Raw genomic sequence first — 14,631 nt, 5'->3', positions numbered from 1 at the left:
TATTCAGCTGGAATTTCGTCCCTTTGCCTCACCAGAAACGCTGAGAGGAGCTCTAGTATAACAGATTTAACCCTTACATTTTCTAAGTTCTAATCTCTTAAATACAGGTTTGAAACATCCAGTTTCAAGTAGAGATTTATTTAGTCCTAAGTTTTCTGTAATTATTTAACAATAATTCTTTAGACTATTTGCAATATAATGTAGCAAGCTATGGGTACTGCAGCATTACATCCACATTCTTTTTTTTTTCAGGTAACAATGTTCAAGCACTGTTTTGATTGCTGAAAATCCATATTCATGTCTCTACTTTTAATAGTTATGTGTATTAACTCAGAAATATTAGACTTAAAAGCTTGCATCCATTGGCAAATAAGGTTATTCGTTAATAAAATTGTTTCACAGAAATTAGAAGCCATACAGGGGCTAAGATGTTGTCTTTTATTGATTGTTGCTAAACAGAACCACAAATCTGTATCAAACAACTGCCCACTGACTCCCTCACTACTTACCAAGAGACATATATTTACCATTCCAGTCTTTGGGTTAAATAAGTCCCTTCCTGGCGATGAAGTGGGGTGTATATTCCAGAAGGGTAAATGGCATCATAATTTCAAATGTTATATACACTTTCACTATGCTTAAAATATTTTAATTTCTCTGAGAAAACTATTTTGATTCTTGCTTTCACTGTTTTCCAGTCTTCTGATCCAATACAACTTTGTGAGTAGCTGGAGCTATATCGTATTATTTTGTCATTTCTTTGTGAATTGGCGAAGGCCTTTACTCAAGATAAAACTTCAGTTTGAGTGGGATGTGAAAAGAAGGACAAATAAAATCCCTAGATGGCCTATACTATATGCTTTAGACTGAAGATTTAAACAAAAAGATATAGCACAGCAGGATAAAGAAAAGAAAATGTAACAACAAAGTGCATCTTGGATAAATATACAAAACAAATGGTTCTGCCCTTTCTTCTAAAAAAGAGTATTTTGAACATAAATATAAAACAGGGTTTTTCTTCTAAAAAACCTCAAACCCCAATGCAAGCACATTCCAAAATAACCCCTGGGGTTAACAGCCCAACATAAACAACGTTGGACCATTGATGGACTTTCCATTTTTCTTCAAACTGACAACTCAGGAGACTTTCCGAGTGCGTGGGTACATGCAACATATCAGTTAAAACAGGAATGGTATTATGTATCCTATCAAAATGAGAATGTAATAACCTAAGCTCTCTATATTCACTGATGGGGTTCTATGGAAAATGTGCATCATTGAAAGCTTGCCACATCTCAGCACAGCTCACTCCCTCTCCGGCAGTGCTTGGTGACCTTCCAGTGCAACAAACACGTGAGGGACTGCTCGCTAGTGTGGGAAAGCAACGCCCTGGGCTCCCTGTTGAATTGCCACAAGGCAAAAGGAAAGATTACCTACAGTGCTTTTTGTTTCCCACATCTCAAAAAAGGGATCACTGTCTGCTGTTTGTCTTCATACTGAAGACTCTTTTTTCTTGATTTAAACTCATAGTTTTCACCAAAACCCTTTGGTTATACCTTGCAGAAGGCTGTTCATCTCATCTGTTTTACTTAGAAGGCTTAACCATCTTCTGAGAGCTAACCACTGGCTGCTTTGCTGAACTGGGATTTGTTGTGTTGTCTTTTTTTCATCCTTCTTTTATACTATTTCTGGACAGAGATGAGTATATATGGGTACGGGTAAGTATCTGGGTAAACCGGGTCTGGGAAGGACGCAGTCTCTGCGTCCATGGCAGAATGGATCTTTGGGTATATTAGCTTTCTTCTTGCAAGCAATAAGCTTCTTGCCCACTTAATGCCCTTCTTGGCCAACTAACCATAGCAGATGAGGGGTTTTGCCATTGTTTTGGGTTCTAGTTCTGGAACTACTGCTACAGACCGAGAGTTCCTTCTCTCTCTCCATTCCTGTTTTCCTCCTGGCCTCTGCGTGGCCTGGGGAAAGACAAGGAGGGAGGGAAAAGAGACCTGTAGTATCCTGAAAACATTTAATAAATCACTGCAGCTTTGTTTTCTGCCTTCTGTCCATGCAAGCACCCACCACGTGAGAATCCCCTTAGCACACGGCACCACAGGAATCTCTAGCTTCTGTACAGTGCATACAGGGGCCTCTTTAATTGTTTCTTTGCTTAAAGGAAAATTAAGGCTACTTAAATGGGCTGTTTCATAGTCATTTAACATCTTCCCCCGCAAAATATTTACATAACTTTTTTTTTTGTTGTTAGACTTATTTGACGGCCGAAGTAAGCTTTTTCTGGACTGCTTCTGTGCAAATGTGATTTAAAACTTCTAGGAACATTTTCATGAAGGTTCCCTGTATTTGGAAGTCATGTAAAAATGCAGTAAGAAATTAATATTTACTGATGAATTGATTAAATGTAATGCATTCAGTGAAATGTCAGCCTAAAAGGAATTTTAGGCCATAAAGGTGACTTTACAACCTGGATGTACCTTTGATGCATGTACAGAAATAGTGATATATGTGTCCCAAACACACAGATACAAAGTCTTCATCCTGCCTTTTGTCTTTCCCGCTTATTGTTTCATCCCTGATGACTGGCACAATTGAAGGATTCATTGCTCTGCCCTACCAGGTAGCGGTTATTCCCCCTCCACCCTTGGTGGCCATGCCTGTTCAAACAGAGCTCCTTGTGCTCCACTCTAATAAATGAAGATAGTTTTCAAAGAGAAGGAGGGCCTCAAGGATGGGCTGGCCTCCAGTCTTTCACTGTTAAGTCTTTTTGGCTTATTTACTCACCACATTTTTCTTCCACCTGCCTGTCTATCAGAASGCTGAGTAATGCACATGTATATCAGTAACATTGCTTAGGTAAGCAGTCTCATTAAGTTCAGTATGGCAAAGCACATATAGACATTTTCAGACTGAGGGTCTAGGATTACAGGCCTCCTGTTATGTGAAGTCCCTTTTCAGTATCTATCTGTACAGCTCATAGTAGAATGTGTCTCCTGTGTCATCTGGGGCTTCCAGGTGCTACTACAAATGTCAGAAGACAGTAAAGAGCATGGACATCTCCTGGTCCATCACAATAAAACAGAAGGAACAAGACGTTGCTTTACCAGCTCAGAGTCACTTGAAATCTCTTACTTTGGGGGGGATAAAAATGGCTAAATATGCATCACTCAAAGCAGTATATGCCTAACAAACGTGTTGCTGCTTAGTGTAGCTGCCAAAAAGCATGACCGTGTTKGACTCTAAGACGTGCTGAGTAGTTTCTTCAAAGTCTGGAGCATCTCTGTAAAATGGCAAGGATAAAAGTGTTGCCAAGTCTCAGGATGATAGAGAATCAAGTCACAACAGCTGGATTCTACTTCCTTTGAAGTCACTAGGAAAGCATCTTGTGGTTCAGGTAACATAGGACTAATCCGCAAGATTTGTCTCTCTCTCAAACAGGGAGCTCACCTTGGTGACACTGTTTGGTACACATAGCATTTAATCTATCTCAGTAACAGTGTCCGTGCATCTCAGTTTGAAACTGAGGTTGCTGCGGTCTTGTCTGCTGTACAGAACTGTGGGAAGGGAATTAAAGAACATTGCAAATATTTACTACAGGCTTTACTAGCAATTAAACTTTATACTGTGCCTTTTTTTCTGAGTAGCATCAGATCACAAAGGGCCTAGAAGGTCAATTCTCCCACTGCAAGAGAAATCACTGATATAGAACATGGGTATTTCAGGCTCAGTTATTTTGTACATGCACAGGCTAGTACTTAGAGGTAGTGGAACCAGGCAGAGGGAATCCTTTTTTCTCAGGAATGTCGTTCCACATTCCAGTCCCTGGCTCACAGGGAGCCTTTCTGCCTTAAGAGTTAAATTCCCATTACAGACATGAAAGCAGAAAGCAAACTCCCCTGCATGCAATGACTTTCCTAACAGTCTGGCATCTCAAGCTACAAACAGTGCAGCATTTCTTCAAGGACTGGAATCATGCCCCACACCATACGAAGAAAAAATATGAAATTGTATTATGTGTAATAATACCATTATGAGAATCTAGCAGTAAGAGAACTCTGTTCAGATCTTTTTTTTCTTTACATTTTCACATCTTATGTTTAATAAATTGAATTGTTTTTAATCAAACATTGCCTACACTTATAGGGTTATGAGGTAAGTGCGTGGTTCCTTGAATGAGATGAAATTAATGTTTGACATCTCTGAGAACACAACCGCTGATGTCCAGTAAGATGGCTGATTAGGATGAGCAAAGGAACAAAACCTGGGAGAAAGAAGATTATCATCTCTAGACTTTGTGTGCAAGAAGGGAAAGTTCTTTGCTGCCCATCACTCCATGAAGCCAGGGCAGTCCTGGTTCCCCTCTTCTGATGACAAAGGCCTGTGCCTTGGGATTTGAGAGATTTGAACAGGCTTTGGCCACACCAGCTGATAACACTGGAGAGCCATAGAGCAAGCGCCGTTGCACTCTCTGACTCAGGCCACAGTGAGCGAGCATGCTCTCAGTGTTCTTCCAAGGAGCCCAGAGGGGTGAACTGCTTCCCTCTCCTCCGCTGCTCTGGGCACAGTGCAATGCRTATGTGTTTGCACCTTGTAAGCCAATGTAGGCACCATCCTGCCTGTTCACCCTGGGCACCAAACCCACAAAGTTTTATTYCAAGGAATCTTGTTACTGAAGATGCAGTGCCACTATTTTCAACATTCAGAATTTTTTAACTAAGAATATGCAGGGTAACAGAGGTTTTCCACTAGCTAAAAAGAAGCAATGAATTTTTCATGTTATCTGTCAGCTTAATTTTGCTCTCTGCACCACACAAATACATTTATAAAAGGACAGCTTGTCCATTTGCTTTCTTTAGAATTATTCTCAGCTATCAGTGACAGCAAACCCAAATTATTTTTGCTTAATGAAATTACAGACTGCTGCCTGGGGCATTAATATACAAATGGCTTAGATGTTCTGAAGTGAAATGCCATATCAGCTGCTGAGAGATCTTATCATATATATTTAGAACAAATTCTCTTTTAAAAAAATCCATGCAGTAATGGATGAATATTATTTGTAATTTCTGCTATAGTTTCTTTTCTTGGAGTCAGTCTTGATAGAATCTTGCTCTGAGATACTGTCGAGAAAAGCAGATTTGTAGTACTTGGCTTATTTGTAATGAGAAACACATAGTGGGTTTATATTTTTGTAATGATAATTTTGGACTAAAAAGTGCTGTCTGCACTGGCTTCCACCTCAAAGACTGAAACAGCAAACACAGGTTCACAATTCATTTCCTTTTCTGTGATTGATGCAATGTAGACAGACATTCACTTACTGGATTATATTTGTATTAGCTAGCGAAAGCAGAAGGTGTTGTATCTCACCATGCCATATATTGGATCTGATTCTGCAGCCAAAAGAATTGAGTTCATATGAAAAGTCATACATATAGAAAGAAGTTAAAATTTCCAGCAATATCTGCAACAGGTTGAAAAAAAATCTTCTCCTGGAACAGCACTGGTAGCTTCTGTTTGTGGGTTCAGCTAATTCCTATATTATATTTTGCTTTGTGCTGTTGTGTAGACACCCAAAAGAAAAGAATTCACGTAGGGAACTGGAACACATTTGGTCCAGCAAGCAGGTGAAGAGGGGAAAATCGTATGGTAGCTTTAGTACAACCTAATCACGGTAGTCGTACACAGGTCTTCCCCCATTACAGCTTCRTGGCTCATGTTTTCCAAGCTACACACTATATAGCTCTTTGTCTTCCTCTGCTTTTCAGGAAACATATGTGCCTGAATTCGTTAACGGCATCTAGAAAAGCACAATTTCCTGTTGTGAGGCTATACCCTATAACAGAGGGCTGAGACTTCAAAATTTTTAATGGTGCATCATATATTTATCTTTTGCACACTTTTAAAATCAGTGCTTTTGCAATATAAATGTTTCCAACAGAATAGTTAGATTCCAAAGATCATTCTCTCAGTAAATAATATAGTTTCTTTCTACTTACCTGTTCCCATCCTCTCCCTGTCTCTCCAATATCTACTCCTTCTCACAAAGTCTGTCCTTATTTATGTTTATATTCTTTAATATGTATCAATTAAAGTGCTGCATCTACTGAAATGGTTTTTTGGAGCAAATGAAAAATTTCAGCACAGCAGAGAAATGAAAAACACAAGCTCACTTCAAAGAAAACAACTTTTTTTGCTTTTTTAGCTATGCATATCTGCTGAGGGCCTAGTATACTTCATGACTTATTTCTTAATTTTTATAGTCTGGCATTAGAAAGACCTGTTCAGAGAGCAAGTGTTTAATTGTCTTCAAAGTTGTACTGGAATTAGTTCAAAGGACACTGTGAACCCTAGTATTTGATAGAAAAATTGCAATTACTTAACAGAAGACACATCTTTGCCAACAAAAAATTGCATGTGAATAAATAGCTATTTGCCACTTACCGTCTCCTTAGTTCTGGATGAAAAATTGTTACTGAGAAAATCGTTAAGCAGGAGAAAATCAGTAAGCATATGGATTTAGTAAGTTATAAGGACAGATCTGAAAATGAATGGAAACAATTTTTTTTATGAACACAAATTTTGGCTGAATTAAAAGATTCAATCTAAATTTAGCCTTTTACTCAGAAGCATCCTGCTCTTGTATACATGACTAAGACTGTATACACACAGGCTCCCTGAAAGTGATGTTTATTTGCAGATGCCAAGATGTCCCTCAGACAAATATCTAACCCAATATTATAGAAAGTGGATGCAAAACTAACTGCTGCTGTCAGGGACAGCCAGCTGGCCAACATGTGTTTAAGCCAGTGAGACATTCAGACTTGAGAGGAACTGATGGGCGGTCCATCCTTCCCGAACTGCAAAGACTGTGAACATCTTCAAAATTCCTCTGTAAGTTGTTTTGTTTAGCAGTTAAAGTGTATAAAATGTGCGGTTTTGTTTGGGTTTAATATGTCCATGGAGTAATGGAGTCTGGAGTGTGAACACAGAGTCAAGGCACTCTATGAAATCACAGTTAAGTTTAATGGTTTTAAGTACAAAACCAAGAGTCCTTTCTTGAGTGGGGACAATACAAAGAGATGAAGGATATTGGGACACAGAGAGCTGAGATAAGGCTTTACTTTGCACGACTGTGCTTCAAGTTATTCGAGGTGTAAAAGTAGGCCTTTTTTTGCTAGAGTTTGAAAACTCAGAAGCCCAGCYACTAGCAACAGTCAAGAGCACTTGAGGAGATCAGGCTCATAAACTACCATAAACTTTTGTACTGTGTTTTGCACAGAACCCTAAAAATACCTATGTCTTGCACATAGAAATACTGATAGAATTAATCTTCACATACCAARGGAGTAATAGACTAAAGATGTGTATTTTTCCTCTATTTTTTGTCATTGAATCTTTCTGTAAACACAATTAATTAAATCTTCATGTTTTGGTTTCCCATGCGGCAAAGCAAGAGCACTTATACCAAATTTTGCAAGGCAAAAAGATCCTGGGATTGGAAGTGCTGAAATATGTCAAAGAATATTATGTTGACAGCCTCCTGGCAGAAGTGGTGCCTGAGAAAGTGTAAGAATAGCAGAGATGGTCAAACCTGGGAATTCATTTGCTTATGCTTTGTGAAAAATTTCTCCTTGCCAGTTTTAGAGTTCTAAATGTGTAGTGACATTTAACAAAACACAAACTACCTTTTCAAACATCAGATACCTTTCTGTGATTCCTTCTCAATATCACAATATTTTGTAGTTTTTTTAATCCTGATGTCAAATAGGTATGAACTTTCTGCTAAGTTCTGTAATAATTCCAGCCTAAAACAGAGTAATTTAAAGGTAGTTCTTGTCTGATATTTTTTACACTATTTCCATGGCCCAAACTTCTGAACCGAACTGTTCTTTGTCTATAGCAAAGTCCTCTACTTTAGGGAAGAACTGCAAAATCACTTAAGGGAATGGTGTTGAATAGAAGTCACCAAAAAATGAAAAGGTAATGGATTTACTTAGCTGTTTGATATTGCACAGCCTGGCTGCCAAAACTTCTGTCACTGGTGACAGTGCAGGAGAAGGAACTTCAGTCACGTTTATAGGTTTAATACCATTGTTTTTCAGCTGCAAAAAGAACCTTGAAGAACAGCTCTTGGATTTAGATGTCACAGATAAACTTACCAGAATCTCACCCCCAAAATCTAAAAGTTTCTTGCTCATGAGCTCCTAAAAGAGCTTTTAACAATATCTGATCCTGCAATGAATTCACCAGTTGTGTCTACAATTAACCATGAAGTCATAGAAATGTAGTTTTTTTCATCTTCATGATGTCGTTTTATATTTCATATGTGCTCCATTGAGCCATCATAGATCACTCAAAAAAAAAAAAAAAAAAGTGCAAGAACATATCCATGGAAGAAAATAGAACATTTTACATTGCTTCTCTGTCAAAGTAGTTTTTTGAATTTTTTATTGAAAGCATATTTTTAATTTTATGCTCAAATTTTTATTCAACAATGCACATTATTTTCTTAATAATCATTACTATAATAATACTCTGTACCTTTTTATGTGTTTCTTTCCCTTTTGCAATTTTGCATCTTTTCAGACCTTCACTAGCTTTGAAAAAAAGAGGGTGGAAAGAGTAGAAAACATTGATATATACATTTCTATGTATTATATTGCATTTGGGAGTGATTTATACAGTGAGCTGAAGTAGACTCATTCCTTTCTCTCACAACTAATCATTTTTTAGACTTCAATTTTTCCCTGCCCCTTTTATGAACTTCTGGCTATTCCACTTTTTCTCCTATTTTGAAAATTGCATCTTTAATGGACCTATTCAKATGATCTAGCCAGGTGTTCTGGGTCTTTCTGATCTCCCGCTAACACATTATTCAAAGCAAGGTGAACTTGGGCTCTTCTCCACCCTCTTCAGCCAACTCCATCCCTTCGGAGACCATATCCCTTCTTAGCTGATGTTCTGTTACTCTGACCATACGTAACATTCACCCTACCCTCTGACCCCCATACCTTCTATACACAATTTTCCTTTGGCTGCTGTGTGCCATTACAACTTTCTGCTACATGCCATATGCTCTCTTTTCCCCGGCTGCAAAGCGAGGTTTACTGAGCTTTGTGAGATATATTTAATTACTAAAGAACTATGCAGTCCAGCAGTAAATGTAATATGCATCCCAGAAGACCTACAGACAAGCTTCACTTGGCACTCATAGCAATGAGGTAAGAGAATAAAATGAGTTTGTGGTCACATAACCAGACCACCAGCTGAGAGTTAGGAGAAAATTAGACCCATTTTAGTAAGGAAAAATGTTAAAAGCTTACATAAGAGCCATCATTCCAGTCTTCTGTGAACTGTAAGCTGTAATTATGCAAACTATAACAATGATTTTTCTTAGCTTTATTCTTGAAAGTTATTATTACTGTGTGAAATGAAAAATTAAATTTGCTTTAGCTTGCTCAAAGTGTGCCTTTGTTAAAAAAACCCTGTTCCCCCCAAAGATCTGCAGGAGGTCAGCCTTGATAATCAGTATGGTCTCCTTTAACTTAAAAATTGGTCTATACAATTCTATAAATCTATACAGTTCTATATTTCTTTCAGGCTGATTTCTGAATAAGGAGAACTTTACAGCTTACAAATCTTTAAGATGATCTTATTTTAAGATGGATTGTTGCTTATGCTGGTTGAAGCTGATTTCTTATGATGCAGATGCCATATGCCTTTTTTCAGCCAAACTATGCAGTATTGTCAGTGAAGGAACCAAACTTCTGCTTTTTGGGACTTGCCCCAAAGATGATGAATTTAATCTGCAATTTATAAGGAAGAAGTCTACCTGATAAAACTTTAACTGGCCTATTTTTATTTTGTTTTGTTACTGTGGGACCCGGAGGAAATTCAGAGGGGAAAACTGACTATGTTAGGTGGAAACTCCTGTGAGAGATGGACGCCTAACTCTAGGACTCCAGGGTGAGAGAAATGTCTCTCTTTACCTGGGGATCATGATCAGATATCCTTTCATATTTACCTGTATCCTGTGCAGTAGTACTATGCTGCCCTTATTTTATCCTATATGTGATTTGGGCACTCGTGCCAATGTTAGATACCCGGAGTCAGTTCTTTCTACTGCTCACTGGATCTTGAGTCCTTGACATCATCCATGCAACTGCAGTAAACTTGGTGATAATTATATCAATGGATATAACTGCAGAGGATGGGACAGAGAAAGACTGAAAGGACTATGTCTCTTTCTCATTGAAGCTGTTTCAATTTAATCAAATATTTGTTCTCTCTCAAAAGTGACTGCTAGAATGATGCTTTATGAGACAAAACTCAGAGGAATTGGAAATGTGGGTTTCATTTTCTCTGTCAAAAACCATTTAGGTGCTTCTGCAAGATGACACAGCTTCAAGAGTAGGGACAGAAAACCTTGCGTAAGGATGACTGCTATTCAGGATGCTACAGTGTTTGCACAGAAGGTATGCCTCACTGGCAGAGCTGGGAGAGCAGTGGTGTGGGTGAGTGATTTAGCATTTTGGCTCTTAGATAAAAGACTTATTATCAAATCCAGCTTTAGATACATGCTATTTGTGTGTCTGAATACTGGGGAGCCTGGGACTTCAGAAAAACTGGCAGTAGCAACCTGTTTTGAGGTGTACTTCGTATAGGTTTATACTAGAAGTATAGTGATAAATCTTTTACTTCAGGAGTATGTTGGATGCTCTGCATAGGTATTGTAGGTCTGTGTGGAAATGCCAAGTATACTGCATGACTGTAGAGTAAATCAGGCTTTAATTCACATATCTAGCACTTCATGAAAGGGTCCAGACCTACTATGCACACACAGTATCCTGCCACACGATAAGAGGACTTGCTAAAGCTGCCCTACCCCAGCACTCTCTGTTCTGAATGCGTCTCCAGGATCAAACCTGGTGTCACACAGGCCTGGACAGGCCCAGAAATAACATACAAGTGTCTGGGCAACTTTATTATCAGAAACAAGGTATGTGTGAACTTTCATTGCCTCCCATGCAAGTCTGCTACAGAGAGTGTTTTGAATTTTGGAAGTAGGTACCAAACTACTATGTGGCCCCACCATTCGTACTCACACCCTCATTCTTACATGCTTGCACCGCCAAGATGTAAGTATCCAGTCTGTTCAGCATGCAGGCCCCAAGGTGCTTGCATCCAGGTGGTCTGTTCAGGATTCCCTGTGGTGACATGGGATAAAGGATGCCCGTTGTCAGTCCTCCTTAACATCCACTGGATTCCCATGAGGTTGCAACCACTTGCTGGTTTAGGATATGCCCTTTTTGTATCTGTATGAGCCTCCCCATCCTGCCCCACCTCTGTGACCAGGACGTGCTCACTGTATTCAGTCCCTGATGTGGTGTCCTGAAAAACTACATGTAGGTGTTTGCAAAGCTCTTGAAGATCTGATTACCTAAGTGCCATAAGCACGTGCCATTCATATAACCTTTCTTTGTTTTTTCCTTCTGGTACTTCCACACCCATACATGGTTTGGGCTTTATAGAGTAACTTGGGGTATTCCCCAGTGTGACTGAGAACATAATGAAGCCCTAGGTTTATGRAAGAAAATTTTGAAATTTTCCAAATAACATTTCAAAGCAAGATTTTGTGGGTCATAGTCACTGTTCATGTAAATTCATTGCCAGCCGCAGTCCAGATGAACTGTTAAAAGCTAAGGCACTTCCTTAAACAGCTTCTTTTGAAGAAAATATGGGCAAATGCATTGCTGATCAAAGGTCGAAAAAGTAAAATGCTAAGGCATTGCTGTTTAAACATTACATCCTCATTGTGACTAATAATTAATTTCAATGACTTATCTGACAGAGAAATCCACTAATCCTGAAAATTTGTGGTTATCCAATGACTGTCTCTTTCTTTAATGTTTTTCCATGCTTCAGGCCAAGGAGTTAGCATTTATTTTGAAAATAGTCCTTGCTTCCTTGAGTTGTCCCTGGAAGACTTACTGTTTTGCATACTTAAGTGTTTCTTAAATCTTTAATTGTTTCCTTACACTTCTGTCCTCACATGTGATCTGTGGTTTTACCTCTCTTATTTATATTAACCAGAGAATAGATCTTTTTCTGAGTTCATGCATTTATTTAGCTTCAGGCAAATTTAACTGTATAGCTCTGCAGACTGACTCTAGCAAACATCATGGAAATTATTAATCTAAAACATACTAGCCCCAATCTGCTCATTTAAAGATTAGTGAGTAATCCCATCAAAGTCCAAGAGGCTAAATGTGGGTGTAAGCATTAGCTGTGGGAGTAAAATTTCCTGATTCCTTATCTTAATTTCTGAGGTGGCATTTCCTCTCCCACCTTTTCACTTCATGGTATTTGAGCTGTGTCCTCAGCTGGTGTAAACTGAAATCCTTCTGCAAGGTCAGAGTTAGACTGATTTAGACCAGCTGAGCCAACTCCCTTCCCGCCTTGATGTACAGACTTTGTGCTCTCTCTTGGGCTTCCAACTGTGCACTCCTTAGGCAAAGGCCTCCAACAGCTCACTAAAAGCTATTTAAGTTTGGCTTTTATTGCTTTCTTCATATAAGAATCTTTGTGGAGGAATGTCATTAACATAATTCAGAAAAACCTGAGCCCTCCCGTCTGAAAGAAACAGCTTGTGTCAAGTTTCAAGCGGAGAGGTGTATGTCAGACTTTGTTTTCATCTTATAAACATGGGGTTTAGCAATGGTTTTAGTTTCTATCAGACTTTGTTTCCATGGTCAATAACATTAACCATTAGTTTTCTGGATTGCTTGGTAATACGAATTTGATAGAGACAGAGCTGTTCTATGAACACATCAGGCAGTACTCCAGACTGCTCGCTCTCCTGGCAAACCATAGCATGCGCACTCAGTTACACTGTGGGGTTATTTTGGGACAGCTTGCCTATGGCTTACCCTTCTCATTTGAACATCAGCCACTTCCCTGCATAAGGTCCCAGATAAAGTACACATGATTGCTAGGATAACATGATATTTGTTAATCAAAAGAATATCAGTAGGATATTAGTTTTAAGGTGCACTGGAACATAAGAACTAAGAGCGTTGTATCTCTCTGTGAAACACATACAGAAGATGCAACTCCACAAAGCACTATGAGGTGGTCCCCTACTGAGTATGTGAAAATTCTGGCTTCCTCTCAGTCTGGCATGTATATCTCCAAGAAAAGGCTGGTGCAGGTTGTAGAAAGAAAATTTTCAGGAAGGGAAAGTAGAATTTCATGGAGATCTGTCCAAAACTCAGTGACGTAAACAACCATCATGAATGTGCATTGAGAAGACAGTTTCTGTGGCCTTTGAGAGCTGGAAACCCAAACTTCTGCTGATCTGTTGACCATCACTTTGGAGCTGGAAGATTAGCCAGAAAGGTCTTTGAAGAGAAGACATCCACCATTTGGGAATTTCATATCCCTTGCTATCTGCAGGCGGTGAACATGCAGGAAATCTCATCAGTCTATGGTTGTGTGATGGTAGGGCTGGTAGGATAGACCTTTTTCCCTCTGCCTTAGCCTTCCTTGCATTTAGATCAAACAGGATTGGGTATTGCTCTTTAGAACTTATGCTGTATTTTATAAACACTGGTRTGTTAGCTACATTGTAAGCTGAGGAGGCACTGTTCCAACTAGAGGCTGGCAATAAGCAAGCAGAGCCAGACAGGTTGGCAGCCAATGGTGGGATGAATGAACAGCCAGATTCAGCAGCATTTTCAGCAGCAAGCCTGTCCCCCAACCCATCCTCCCCGCACAATAACAGTCGTTGTGCAGCAAAGGCCCATAAACATAGCTCCATTCACTGGGGTAATTCCTAGAATTTACCCACCTTTTTAAGGCATTGGGTGTTCAGTCTAGCAGCCTCCTTTGGCTCCCCTGTGGCATCTTCTACAAAAGTCCTCATCTTCCTTCTCTTTCCTGGAAGAGAGGCATCAGTTTTGGATAGTTGATTCTGCAGAGAATCCCTGTTGCAGTTGGAGTTCACAGCTTTGTCTGACTAGAAGGAGTGATCATGTTCAGTTTGTAAGTGAAAGGTAGCTATTATTAGAGCAGGTTAGAAGAGAAAAACGTCCAGATATTTATGGCATTGGAAAGACTCAACTTTTTCAATAATTGTGTAGAGGCTTGAGTACAATATATTTCTAGAATATATATCTATATGTCTATATATATATATATATATACACACACCATGGACTATTTTATAAAGACATATATTACTGTCTTTGTAAAATGGTTCACACGGCAATCCATAACAGTGAGAGATAAACTAGTGCTGGAGAATGTTCTGATGGATTTGATTTTGTTGTAATTTAGAGACTGCATAAAATGTACCTGGCTTGGATGCTTTCTGTGTAATCACAGAATCACAGAATTGCTGAGGTTGGAAGGGACCGCTGGAGATCATCTAGTCCAACCCCCCTCAAGCAGGGTCACCTAGAGCACATTGCACAGGATTGCATCCAGGCGCGTTTTGAATATCTCCAGAGAAAGAGACTCCACAACCTCTCTGGGCAACCTGTTCCAGTGCTCTGTCACCCTCACAGTGAAAAAGTTTTTCCTCATGTTCAGATGGAATTGTCTGTGTTTTAGTTTGTG

Source organism: Apteryx rowi, unplaced genomic scaffold (genome assembly GCF_003343035.1).
Source record: "Apteryx rowi isolate R43461 unplaced genomic scaffold, aptRow1 scaffold_510, whole genome shotgun sequence".
Taxonomy (NCBI): domain Eukaryota; kingdom Metazoa; phylum Chordata; class Aves; order Apterygiformes; family Apterygidae; genus Apteryx; species Apteryx rowi.
This window is presented reverse-complemented; position numbering follows the sequence as displayed.